This window comes from Melanerpes formicivorus, unplaced genomic scaffold (assembly GCF_026170545.1).
Source record: "Melanerpes formicivorus ecotype bairdi unplaced genomic scaffold, bMelFor1.0.p_v2 SCAF_32, whole genome shotgun sequence".
Classification (NCBI taxonomy): domain Eukaryota; kingdom Metazoa; phylum Chordata; class Aves; order Piciformes; family Picidae; genus Melanerpes; species Melanerpes formicivorus.
In genome coordinates this window covers 1,932,060-1,946,282 of record NW_027142384.1, presented here as the reverse complement: position 1 = coordinate 1,946,282, position 14,223 = coordinate 1,932,060, and the positions used below count along the sequence as shown (strand labels likewise).

General features: G+C 38.1%; 1 protein-coding gene across 3 annotated transcripts in view; it reads right to left on the bottom strand.

Annotated features, from left to right (window-relative positions):
* Positions 1 to 14,223, bottom strand: part of TRAPPC9 (trafficking protein particle complex subunit 9) — a 441,084-nt gene that overhangs the window by 117,179 nt on the left and 309,682 nt on the right. The gene's annotated exons all lie outside the window — the stretch shown is intronic.

Sequence of the window (14,223 nt, the reverse complement as noted above, 5' to 3'; positions counted from 1 at the left end):
TTCTATTCACATGTTGGAAACCTATATAGCTTTAACAAAACATTTTCAAATTGGTATTATAAAAGGACTATTTCACAAAAAAAGGAAACCTAAAGATAACTTAGAACTGAAGATGTGTGAAGAGTATATAAGGTTTTTTTTAAGTTTTATTACCATATTCAGATTTTATCAAGATTACATAATGTAGCTGGGAAATGACTGAATTTAAGGCACTGTATATGATGGGTCCTGCCTATGAACAATGCAACTTTGCTGCCTAATGCTTTCTCCAAAGCTTTTTGGAGAATATGGGTGAGCTCAGAGAGATATGAAAGACTATGGCAATTTTAGTATTGATCTTAACAATTAGACAGGAGAAAAATAAGTTTTAGCTAATTTTAAAATGCAATTATCTTTGAGAGTTGTAAACCAGCATTACTTCTTCTAAGTAATTGGATAAACATACATGGGTTTCTCAGGTATTCTCCAAGTAGGCAAGTGAAAGAGAAATCTGGAGTATTAAAATGGAAGAGGAGAGCATCACAAATCAGGCAAACGAAAATGCAGAAGCTTCTTTAGGGAAACATTAACAATCTTCAACTCATAAACTATATTAGTGCTGTTCTTACTTTTGTGATTAATACCTTCTTGGACATTACTAATGGTCAGCTTTGCTTTTACATAAAATATATCAAGCTTAATTGTTGCATTTTATCTTTCTTGATGCAACTGAAAATGGATTCAGTAACTCACTGGTTCAAGAAATACAAACTCTTGAAGTTCACACACAGTGCAATGGTGCAAGTAGACATGTCACCAACAATGAGCAAAGGCAATCTCAGCCTGCTAAACTGAAAATATAGTGGGGTGAATAGCAAGTATTTCTCAGCACGCAGACATTTAAGAAAGAAATAAAGATGCCCACAGTCCACCATAACTAATCTACACATTATTCTGGGCTGGCAAGGGACAGCTGATTAAAAGTACACACCAAACACATGCATCTTACATGTATGCCATGCCATGCCACATGGGTGTAGATGCTCCACAAAACTTGCATCATTCCTTAGTGTGATTTCCTTCTACATCTAAAACCTTTCTGACATCAAAGTATTTGTCTTGTCTTAATGGTAGTTTCATAGTGATGAACTTATTTCATGGCACGACAAAAACAGCAGAGCAGGAACCAACTGGAACCTTTTAGCTTTTCAATTTGTAGGAGTAATGTAAATCAAGTAATTCTAGATATCAGTGTCATAATACCAGAAAAATGTTTCAGATAATCAACAAGCCACACAAAAATATTTCTGCTCTATAGAGTTAGTAATACAGTTGCTTACAGATTTAAAAATGAGCATTTGGGTGCAGTGAAATGAAAGAAGCAATTGGAAACCAATTAGCTGAACTGAAAATGGAAATGGTTTCAGCCCCAGATCTGCAATATGCACAGAAATTTGCATCAGCGTTCTTATTTTATCTTATGCTCTGAAACAGGCCTCACACGAGGAAGAACTGCAAACTCTCCCTGATTTGGAAGAATTTGAGTATTTCGATATTTATCAACAATGGCAGCAACAAAATCTCCACTGATGTTTTCCTTTGTTTGCATTACTAAGTTTATAGATGTTTAAGCAGATGGTTTCTTTGTCTATTTTGAGATAGGACTTTCAGACCAGGACCATGCTGTTAAGTTCAGTGCAGACTACAGAGGTGAACACACCAAGTCAAATTTCCACACCCAAAGCAGCCAGTGTAATGACAAAATAGAAAGTCTTCCCTTGCTTCTTGCCTCTCTGGAATGATGGCTATTTGGAAAGCAGATGTTTTAGAATAGGGAGAGAAGTGGTTATTGACCACAGGTTGAGCCTTACACACTGTTGTTAAGAAGCAGCACAGGAAATGCAGATAGAATAGAAATATATGTAATAGAGAACTGTTAAAAAGGTAGATCTCTGAGGTGATCACTGACAAAGTGTCTGCTTGTTCTCACTTAATAAACTTTATTAAAGGAGCTTGCTATGACATATCAAAAATAAATCTACTGCAACTGTCAATAAAATAAATTCATTCCACCTCCCTGTTGGAGTCTCCCTTGTCTCTTATGGTAACTGGTCAGTGATCTCCTTGTCCTTATTTTGACTCAGGACCTTTATCTCTTATTTTATCTTCCCCATCCTGTTGATACAGGGAACTAAGACAGCGGCTCAGAGGCAGTCGGCGAAGGTGAACCCACTACACCTCTCCTCAGGAAAGAACTGCTTAGGTACTTCTGAGTAATGAGGAGAAGACAATGTACTAGACATTACTTGGCTACTAGAAAATTTAATTCTCTGCATATATCCCTTCCACACACATCTAGAGTTTAAGTGTCACAGATTATATACTGATGGCACATGATATTCTTCAGAGAATATCATGTGGCCATGGCCAGACAGAAATATTTCATATGGTGTTGCTACCGTGCCTATAAAAAAGCTTTAATGAATTCTGACTTCATAATATCATATAAGAAGCATAGAGATGTAATGCCTGTCACATTTTGTTGCTTTCAGTCTCTTCCACAGTCTGTTCTCCACATCTTCCTCTTCTTCTGCACTACATGACTGTGCTCACCTCTAGCAGGCACGTGAGAACATCCACTGCCCATCTGTTTGATTTTAAATCAAGCTCATTTCAAGCTGTTGCTTATGCTGCCCATTGGCTCTTGGAAGAGTTATACTGTCTTGCTTGCTTCTTAAAACATTTTGTTGGCATGATGCACATAAAGGTTTCACAAGGGTAACTCTTGACATGTTAAAGATCACTGCCTATCATAGTGAATCACAACATCTCCTTGTTTTTTGGAATTCTTCCTAAGTCATTCAGCTATTTCCTTTCATCTTTTACACAGATGGTTATTTCTGGACACATTCTCCCATTTTGTCCCTTGCAAAGCACCAGCTACATCAGCAGGATTAGCAGGATTTATAGGCTCTATGCTAGCAGAAAAAATAACTAACTAAGGAGTTTGGAAAAATAAGTGATTTTGTCACTTCTCAAACATCATATTTTCTAATTTACTTTCTTACATTAGTACTTATCAATGCTAAGCTTTCAAAAATCAGATACTATAGTTTAGTTTTCACCTTGGTTTTCTTCTCTCTTTTAAAGTAAAAAAATATGCATTTCCTAATATTATGACTGAAACTTCTTCGATATACTGGAGATAGACAGCTGGAAATACAATCTTGAAGGTACCAATGGGATTTTTCTTGTCAAATAGGAACAGTGCATCTATGCCTAGTGGCTGGCTGTTCGAAATCCTCACCAGGATTCATAGACAAGAACAGAAAAAGCAGTGTTATTTCAGGTTGCTGGAAGGAGGTCATTAGTCACAATGACCGTGTTACAGTTGGTATGCATTGCAGGAGCTGTTGACCAAATGAACCTTTTAAGGAGAGCAATTTTAAGTACAAGTCAGACACATGCTAACTCCTCAGGGAAAAAAAGTCTTAGGAATTTAGTAGAAAAATACTCCATTAAATCACACGACTCCTCACTCAGCATCTTCAAGAATCCTTCCTACAGACACATGAACACAGACAGTTTCACAGAAGGGTGACTTGAATATTGCAGATATACTCAATTTAAAAGCTGCTAAAGAACTCACCTCAAAAGCTGTTAAAACCCAGAAATTGCTTTGAAATCTAAGGAATTCCTTACCTTAGGTGTCCTTGCTTTCACACTTTTAGTGGGGCATACTCTATTTTCACATATGTTTTACCACTTGATCAGCACTAAATACATAGAACAGAGGAGTTTAGAGTTATTGATTGTGTGCTGGTTTTTTTACAAATCTTTTCCTGGATCCATTTTGCCTGGATTATCTAGTGGGCAAATGTGTCACATAATATATTCCACCTAGTGAGAAAAGTAGTAAAGGTGAAATAATTCAATCAAGTGGAAGCAAGAGAAGGAAGTTACGAGGCCAGTTTTTGCTGAATATTTCCTTCTTGGGTAAGAAGCAAGCTGAGAAGCTCAAGCATAAAAGCCAGAAAGAATTGATCCATATTTTATTATGGTTTTTTCCTAAAGAGCCAGAAAGGCCTTGCACTGATGAGAAAACCACCACTTCTCTTGTGAGAAGACTACACACAGCAAAACTACCACACAGCAAGCCTCAACCAGAAAGTTCTCCCAATGGGAAGCATTTTCCTTTTCCTTTTGCCCTTAATCATATTCCTTTTGCATCTCATAAAAGTGCACAGCACACAATGCAAAACAATAGAAGTTTGACATTACAGAGGAACCAAAAGCAAATATGTTATTGAATTTGTGGAATTCAGCATCACTAAGTTACAACTACCTTTTACAATGGTCTAGAAAGAGCCCTACACACCTGTCAACAGAGGCTTCAAATGAAGAGACTTGTTTTGGCAATTATCTTTCTCTGAGTAGCATCTAATTTCTGGGACACAGTTTAAAATAAATTGTTTATAACAAAGAAAGTTTCTCAACTTCAAACCTGAAATAACAGGATACCTCCAAAGAGCAACCATCAGCGGGACAAAGAAAAGCAAACAATCAACAGATTAGCAGTCAGCTTGCAAACAGATTAGTGTTTAATATTCTCTGGGTAAACCGCAGTAGTTTGTAGAAATGTGTGCTGCCTGATTTCAATGTACACTCAGAGCCTTTTCCTCCTTGCAGTTTTTTTATATTAAACAACCCATCTGGTTTCAGTCTGATCCAATAAAGATAGCCTACATTCTTCAAATATCCTTTAAATGCAACATGCTGGAGTTTTAACTATAACTTCATGAAAGCAACGTGTGTTCTGCTCTTCCTACTCCCAAAATTGTGAATAAAGGGCTTGTTCACATTTCAGTGTTTAGAGGTCTAACTGTGTATCCCCCAAATTCTGCCCTCAGATACACTGGGAAACTTCACATAGGGTTCCAGGTTTCCTAGAAGCAAATTCCACTGTGAAATTGTACCTCTCACAACAAACATTCCTCAAATTAGTTCAATCTACAAAGCACCTTCATAACACTTCCATATTTTCTTTAACATTTTAATATATATATGCTGGTATTGCTTTTGGTATGGCATGCATGCCAGTTACTGTTAGTATGATGTAAAGCAACATTTGGATTGGTAGTTAGTGCAACCCTTGCTTTGCTTCTTAATAACTATAAAGATTTCATCATTATGTCATACCAAAGCATGCCGTATGGTTGGAGCTGTTTCAAGACGTCTTCTATAACTCACAGAGCTACAGAAAAAAACCCTTAGTTTCTTAATACAGGAACTAATTGAGGAAGAATTCAGTTGAGCAAATGTAGCTGGTTTTCACCAGCTTTACGTCCATCTGTGCTGTTTTCAATGTCAATGGGAAGACATTCTTCAGTCCTGACCCGGACAACAATATAGGACAAGCAACAAAAACCTTGCAAGTGTTTCTTACTGTCCTTTCAGTAAGAATAGGCAGGCTAATACAGCCTAATACAACAAGATTCAATACAGACAGCTACATCAAACAACATGGATCTTACCCTTATTGTTTGTGTTTGAATACATCTTCCTTTCAAGGAATATTACCTGAGATAATAAAAACCAAAGTATCATTTTTGGGGATGATTATACAAACAAATGACAAGTCTCTCACATGAATGCAAGGTTATTACTTACTTTCTTCTTAACTAAAAGCACAAACCCTGTTTTGAATGGAATAGATTTGTTGACTTGTTTATTTCTACTACCTATAGCAGTGACACATCTTTCATCCAATAATCCTCCTTAGGTATTTTTGATGCCAAATGGTGGATTAGTTTTGAAGGTTGTTTTAGGGTTTCTTGCTGGGTAGACAGTGACAGGGAAATAGTAGTCTGTCATAATGTAGCATCATGAAATAGCACAACATGATGTTAACCTGCCATGAAAGCTCCAGACAGGTCAGGAAGTTAAGACATCGCATGCAGCGCCTTTCTTCTTTCAATGTTTTTATGTACTCATGCAGATCAGTAGGAAATTATCAGGCAGAATCTTTATATATTTATGCAAAGAACATCTGAGATTTAAGGCTCTTATATCTCAAATGGAGAGAAGGAACTTTGCTGCTCCTCATCATACAAAGAGGCCAACCATCAGGCTGTTTTGCTTAAAAACAGATAATATTCTGTCATCTTCTCTGACCTCTTGTAGAATCACAGAATCAACCAGGTTGGAAAACACCTCAGAGATCATCAAGTCCAACCTATCATGTAACACCACCTGACAACTAAACCTTGGCTCCAAGTGTCACATCCATCTTTTTTTGAACACCTCAAGGGACAGTGACTCCACCACCTCCCTGGGCAGCCCATTCCACTGGCCAGTCATCTTTCTGTGAAGAACTTCCCCAGGCCATATAAATTCATTAATTTCTCCTACTGAAACTCCAATCATTTGTGTTTGGCCATGAGTCTCCCTGCCAGGGAGTCTGGAGATAAGTTTCTGGTCTTCCCTCTCCAAAATGTCACATATGAACCAGCTGTTCATATGAACCAGCCACAACACGTCTCACATAAACATGGTTAAACTCTCTTCCTCCCCAAAATAGTATAGCCTCATCCATGGTGTCACTGCAAGCAGTTACTTGCTATTCCACACTCTAAGACGATGTGTATGGTGACTCACTTTCAGCCATGCCTAGAAGAGCTGCTGGTGAAATCTTCACAGGTAGAGATACCATCTTTCATAATGCCTTCATTTTCTTTAGAACAAAATGGAAGGAAAGTATGGAAGGGGTGATTCTCAACAGGAGGCAGCTACTCTAGTTCTCTTATTTGTCTCTTTTATCAGACAAAAAGCTAAAATAACCCATTGTAACACAGGGCTAATGGGGTCATAATGGACATAGAGCCTAGTGCCTTTCATTTTCTGGCTTTCCTTCCTGAAACCTCTGCTGATAAAAACACTTGCCCGAGAGAGCTCAGCAAGAGGGCTGTCTTTGCTCAAAGGACAATCACAGACACAATTTAGAACTCAAAAAACCACAATAAAGAGTCAAATTGTTATCCAGAAATAATTATTTAGTGGTTCAGCATACAGTTAGTAATTTCCTCCTGAAAGCGAAAAACTAAGAGAACTGATGGCAGCTCTAAAGACCCAAAGTTAAACTGCAGATGCAACATAGCTTGCTCCACTATCATCCCTAAAAAAGCTGATCGACGTTTTTAAGGACCTATGGACTTAAGCATAATGTAGAAGACTACAAATGAAGTTATTTGTTGTAATTAATACCATTAATAATGGATAATACAACATAACAAATACTATATTATGCTAAATAAAGAACAAATTCAAGAGGGTGGGAAACTGACAAACTGTATACCAAACCTGCTTGGTTCAGAGCAGTGTGAGGAAGGACCTTACTGTGGTAACTTCCTCAGGGAAACTGCTTGCATGGCAAAACCAGAATCAGATTGTGCAATGGGAATTACTATTTTGGGACCCCATGAGAGCAGCAGAGGAAAAGAAACCAGAATCTTTACCCCTGTATTAATTATTTCTTACTTTTTCTTTTTCCCTCAGTCCTAATGTTTTTGTGCAGCTATTTACATTTATTAAATGATAATTTATTTCAGATAACTCAAAAGGAAAATAAACATCTGAAAGCTTTGCACTAATGAACATGAAAACCAACACACAAACAAAATTGCTAATATGATAAAAAAATTATATCTAACAAAGGCAGAATATCAATGCTACTGCTTCTGGTTCACATTCAATCTTATGAAGAGACATAATGAAGATTTAAAAAACTATATTCATAAATAACACGCTAGCAAAATCTAATTTGAACAAAAGCTTCTTTTTTTCAGCACTGAAGATGAGGGACTCACACTAAGAAGTGTTCCAACATTTTCAGACATCTTACTCCTTTTGGGAATACAGCAGAAGGTTCTCCCCATGGCACAGGGTATTTTAATGAGAAATAAAGCATGAGCCATGCTGGTAGAGTATTTCTGCCACCACAAGTGCTGCCCAAGACAGCTCTACAAATGCCTTCCTATGTGCTCCCATTTTCCTGCCCTTTTAGGAGGAAGATGTGAGGGCATAACCAGCCTGAACTAAAACCTCATTCTGACAAATGTGCAGATAGAGGAAGGCCAAGTGGAGTAAACACCATTATTTTCGCAACCTATTTTCACAAATAAAAGTATTAATGGTGAAAGAGGAGTCAAGAGCAAAAAGTGCTTAGGCATATATTTACTGTATTTGCAGCCAGAAACAGCCAAGGGCCTTAACTTAGTCTCACAGTGACTGGGAAAAGGTCACAGCCAGCTGACAAGAAAGGCAGAGAGAAAGCCAAGAAAAATCTCTTGCCTCCCCAGATATGACTGATTGCAGAATGACACCCATCATTTAACATTACTTATTTGTCTTGTTGATATTCACAGCTATCTACCAACACAGTATCACAGTTGCAGTCAAGAAATGAGCATTGTTCTTCTCAGAGGCAGCTAAGCAGTACATACAATACTTTCAGGGCAACTATGTTACATGATGCTCTAAAATAGATTAAATTATAAAACATCACCATATGTCACTTCCCTCCAGCTGAAAATACAGCATACAGTTACTTTGTTAAGAAACCAGAGCCTGCTGGAGTAAGAAGTATTAGACGTTACTAGAAAGCCTCTTTCTTTGCTGCAGTTTGGAGTGACACTGTAATTACAAGTTTTGGTAAACTTTAACATCCTCTCCAAGCACTTGGTCAGCATCTCTCTCATTTTACTCTCCCATTCTCAAAATACATGTGTACCTAAGTTCTCATCTCCATATTTCTTCTTTTCCCTACAAGCACACCTGCAGCACCTGTTCTGCAGCTAACATGCAAATTCAACACAAGCATTGTTGCGTGGTCTCCCATTGCAGGCCCCTAGATCTCACAACCAGGAGGGAACACCTCACACTAGCAATGGCTGAATTCTTTTTCCTCCCACATTGGTCTCCACATCTGAGAAGACCACTGGCAACCTTGTGCTCAAGCAGTTTTGAAATACTGGCATATGCTCACTTTGCTCTCAGCACAGTATCTGTATGCTCAGCAGGTCACATCACTTGCCTGCTCTGCAATTTACTATATATCAAACACCCTCCCTACCAGCCCACCTAAATCATTCATCCTTGCCCTGATCATCTCCTGCCTCAATTACTGCAACTCCTTCCTATCTGGCATTCAATTCCCACAAGCTTCCTTCCTTTCCAGATTGTTCAAATCACAGCTGCTAAAATAATTTTCCTAGTCTGATAGTCTGGAAACATCCTTCCCTTCCTTCTAAGACACATAAGCTTTTACTATAGAGAGTCCTCCCCTCCCACTCAACACATCACATCTGACAACAGCATATGCACATTCTCAGCTCTGCAGTGATCTTTGCCTTGTATCTTGGATTTCATTTCTTATTGTGGCCCTTTGCTCCTTCCTTAAGCCACCAAACCCACAGCCTTTATTTTCTCCTCACTTTTGTTCTTATTGCTCCTCTATTATCCTTCCTCAATCTTCCACAGATGAAACTGCAGAGTATCTCTTACTGCAAAGTTTTCCATTAAAGGAATTTTCATTAGAGGTAAAGCTCAAGAACTTCCAGATAAATTGCTTTATATAAAAAAGTGGAACCACTTAATATGTTATGATCTTAAAAGTAGTGCCTTATACAAGAACAAATTTTTGTATATAAAACTCTTCCTATTTTTCTTCTTTGCAGAAATCATTACCTGGATGAATTTTACTACTTCCTTTGGGGTTTATAAGGATACATATTATGTTATTATGGAACACTGGCAACATGGCTTGGCAAATTAAAAGCAAGTTCAGGTACTTTAAAATCTGTAAGACGACACTCTCTGGTATTTGTCTTTTATAACCATCTGTTAGCAGCACCAAACTGTTTTTCAATATCTGAGTTCACCTTTATGCTAAACTTGCAAAAATTATAAAAAGGATAAAGAAGCACCAAGAGACCAGAAGCCTGCAGTGTCACTACTTGATGCTGGTGTTTTAGAGAGGAGATGTCAAAACCATCCAAAAATAACATTCCTTATTCACTCCCCAACTCTACTGCTTTGGTTACAGAACAGATACTCTATGGAAGACAGCAATTACAAGTGCTGTTTCCCATAATAAACTCCCAAGGAGGATCACAACTCTGGATAACACATGGAATTTGGCAAATAAAATATGGTTGGTTACGTAGGAAACAGAATGTGCAAAAGACAATAGAAGACACAAGCAGCCTCTGTGAGGAGGGAGGTCAATGATGAGCTGAGATCAGAAATTGTACCTCCAAAACTGAACCAAGGAAACAGGAAGAACTGGAAGTACGGGAAACTAGAAATACAGCTAGAGATAAATACAACTAAGATAAGACCAGTCAAATAAAGATATGAAGTATTGTCGAGGGTTGAAGGGGAAGGCCGCAAAGCCTTCTTCCCCCCTGTAAGTAAAGGGAAGAAAATTGAAAGGGAAAAAAAACACACAGCCGGATTAGCAAAGGAATGTGCTATATTTACAAAGCAGTTTAGGAAATGCTGGTTTATATATAGAATTTACAGTATTTATAATATATACAGAAATATACAGAAAAGCTGGAGGTGGGGAGATTCAGGCTGGATGTGAGGAGGAGGTTCTTCACCATGAGAGTGGTGAAACCCTGGAATGTGTTGTCCAGGGAGGTGGTCGAGGCCCCATCCCTGGGGGTGTTTAAGAGCAGGCTGGGTGAGGCTCTGTCCAGCCTGATCTAGTGTGGGGTGTCCCTGCCCATGGCAGGGGGTTTGGAACTAGATGATCCTTGTGGTCCCTTCCAACCCTGAACGAAACTATGAAACTATGAAACTATGAAATATACAACAAAGTAACACAGAAATGAGATTCCCTCCTCTGCTGAGGAGGGTTTCCCACCCCTGTACCCCCTTCTCTCCCCCTTTTCCCCAGAAAGGGTTAGAAAGAGAGAAAAAGAAGCAATTGTTAATTAAAAGCAGTTATATGGTTAGAGCAAGTGGGTTAGCAGAGGCCTTATCTTTTTCCAAGGTCAGACTGGCCGAAAGCCCAGAAGCTGTGAGCTGCAAACAGGAAGGGGGAGAAGAGTGCAAGACTGCCCACAAGTCTCTGCTGTACTCCAAGTTCAAAGGTGCTTTCTCCCAATCTACCAATGAAATTAGTTTAGATCTGTCTTTCATTTATAAACATTCAGCCACAATGTCCCCTTTCTTAAAGGAACAGCCTCAAACGGTCACAAGTATGAAAAAAATATAAAGTATGGAAAAAATCACAGTTATCACATTTCCAGGGGAGCGATCCTACTAAATATTAAAGCAAGCCCATTATTCCCTCCTAGCTGCTAAGAAACACACTGACCACTGTAGATACAAGATCACCCACCAGTTTAGGGTGAACAGGCTGTAAATAAAAAATGAGTAGTATTCCTAGAGATTCAGCACACTTTTGCTGGTGCCCCTTAAAAATGATTAACAACTTTTAAAAACTAAGAGAAAAAGATAGGGAAGAAACATAAAGACAGAGCAGGATACCAGTATGGCTGTGATGAAAAGCATCCTTAATTGACAAAGCTTCCAACCCTAAAAGCCAAGGACTGAATACTATCTGACAAAAATCTCATTATCACTGGAATTAAAGCACAAGCAGATCTGAAACTCTTTAAAGAATACAAGATCTGAGAGAGAAATAGTCTCCTTAGCAGCAGAAGACAATGTAGAGAAAAAAGTCAGATGCGAAGCTTAACCAAAAAAAAGGGACAAAGAAATCAGGCAATTTATTAGGAATAGTAAGAAATATCTGATAACTAGTTCAGAATAATCAGTAAAATATTTTGGACATGTTTTGTAAAGGATTATGTGGAACAGATACATCTTCACGCAATAGACAGCCAACTGTCCTATGGGGACTGACACCAGCTTCAGTAAGAAAAAGATGACAAGATGAGGCTAGATAATCCAATTATACATGAGTTCACATCTGAATTTTACATGCTTTAAAAAAAAACTTTAAATCTTTGTTAGCAGATTTCTTTTATATAATTTGGCAAAGTAAAAACATTCCCTTCTCCCACAACTAAGAACAGGCAGTTGTACTTAGAAACTGGATTAATGGCTTGTTATATAAAGTTGTTGATAAAAATGTTGATGCAGAGATGTTTACCAAACTGTCAAGAGATAGAATAAAAGCTATACTAATTGGATTTATGCACTTAGAAAAGGATTTATGGTAGAAAAAAAAAAAAACAAACATGTAGGTAATTGTAGGAGGTCCTTTAAGCTGCTATAAAACATGCATAAAAAAGTACTGCAATGTAGGCACTGGGAAGTACAAGTGGTTTTAAAGACTAATTAGATAAATCCATCAAAGAAAGTTCAGCATGACCTAATAAACACAAAGCTGTGGATACAACCTCTGGCCCAAAAAGTGCCTAGGATGTGCTTTTCCAAAATGAGAAGGGTAACATTTGGGACAATGCTGGTTTAGACCTGAAATTTCATTCCCTATGAAAGACTCATGCCACTGGCCATAGTCATGAAAAGGATACTGGGTTAGGGTGGGACCTCTAGTCTCACTTAAAACACATCTTGGTATGGTTACTCTTTCTAGATGCCAAAAAGCTGAAGAGAAATATTTAAGTGCTCTGTGACAACAATCCTTTTACAGTGTAACTTGTTGGCACTTGTTTATAATTTGCATAAAGACCTTAGACCTGCTGGATGGAAAAAGAGGAGACTAAAGATGAGACTGTCAAGATGCTCCACCAGCTCAGACACAGGAGAATGCTGCTGAGAAGTTCAGCAGGAAAATGTGAACAATGGCTTTCAATTCATAGGTAAACAGCAGACAGAGAACAAAAGGAGCAGATGCACATCTCAGCTCTAAAAAAATTGGATCACTCTAAGTAGAAAAATAGATGGAAACCTACCTTTTTTTTCCAGCATGCCTTTACATCCCTGCCTAATATGAGAAGTTGTGATCTTCTCATATGTCCCTACTCACAGCTTTAAGGGAGGTATGACCTGGCTCTTGTGGACCAAATATTCTTGGGAAGTATACAAAATCTTACTAAGAAAAAAATATACAATAACCCAAATTGGATAAAACCTTTAGCAGTGTTTTCCAAAGAAAAATGAGAAATAAATATGGAAAAGAGCTCTACAGATCCCCTTTGGAGGGACTGAAATGCACAAGCTGATAGTTATTTTTATTTGTGCTAGACTACAAACTTTTCAGATGTGAAAGAGACGAGCTCCTTCCATTGCTGAAAATGTTCTTTGTGCTACATTCTGAGATATCCTTGGAGCTAAAAGCATATCTGAGTGCCATCTGCCAGAGTAGCCACTTTCTGGATTACGCCTTACAAAGACTGAGATGCAGCCTAGGTCTGTGTTTTAAGGCACTTTGAAAAACAAACAAAAATGCTTGGGATTGAAATATGTTTGTTACCTAACACAAAAATATCAACAGTAAAACAATGCATTAAAATTATCATTCGTCATCCCACACAAATATTTCTCCCTATCCATGTGACCCTGAAATCTCCCCTATTCAGCCTATAACTGTCTACCTTGGGAAAACATGCAGGTTTTCTATTTCTTCCTCAAAATGCTGTAAATTACATTAAATATACCTGTAGATGAAGAACTCAATTTTTTGATTTGTTATTTTCTCTCCTACTGAAATTCCAGCATCAGGTGACAGCTTCCAACAGCAGGGCCTCTTAACAGTAAATAATTTCTTTGATGTAGGCAAGTTTTCTAGAAGAGGCAGTCTCATTGGTTGGACCAACTACTATAACTAGCTAACACAATCATCTAAAGCTCTTCCTCAGATCCTAAAGTAGAACAGAAATAACAATCCCATGAACCACAAGACTGGCCTCAAGTTGAAAGACACAAAGAAGGAAGCTTCTCCTGAAGTTCCAGAAAGTGCTAAATCTTCTCCAAGAGTCTCTTCACCATCTAGATTGGGAAGGTCTCAATGAAGCTAACAAGTGATGCCATATAGATTGGCAGTCTAAAGTTTCTTAAGCTGATGTCTAGCTGTGATGCATGGCCAACACCTACGTTATTCAAGAAAACAAGAGAAAGTTTTTTGGCTTAAAGAAAGAGAGTAAACCCATCAGATTTTTCATTTTGGCTGAGAGATCCCAATGCAGTGTGAATATCCCTGAGCAAATTTCCAAAACCATTACTGGCAAAAGGCTGGTAAACCATTTG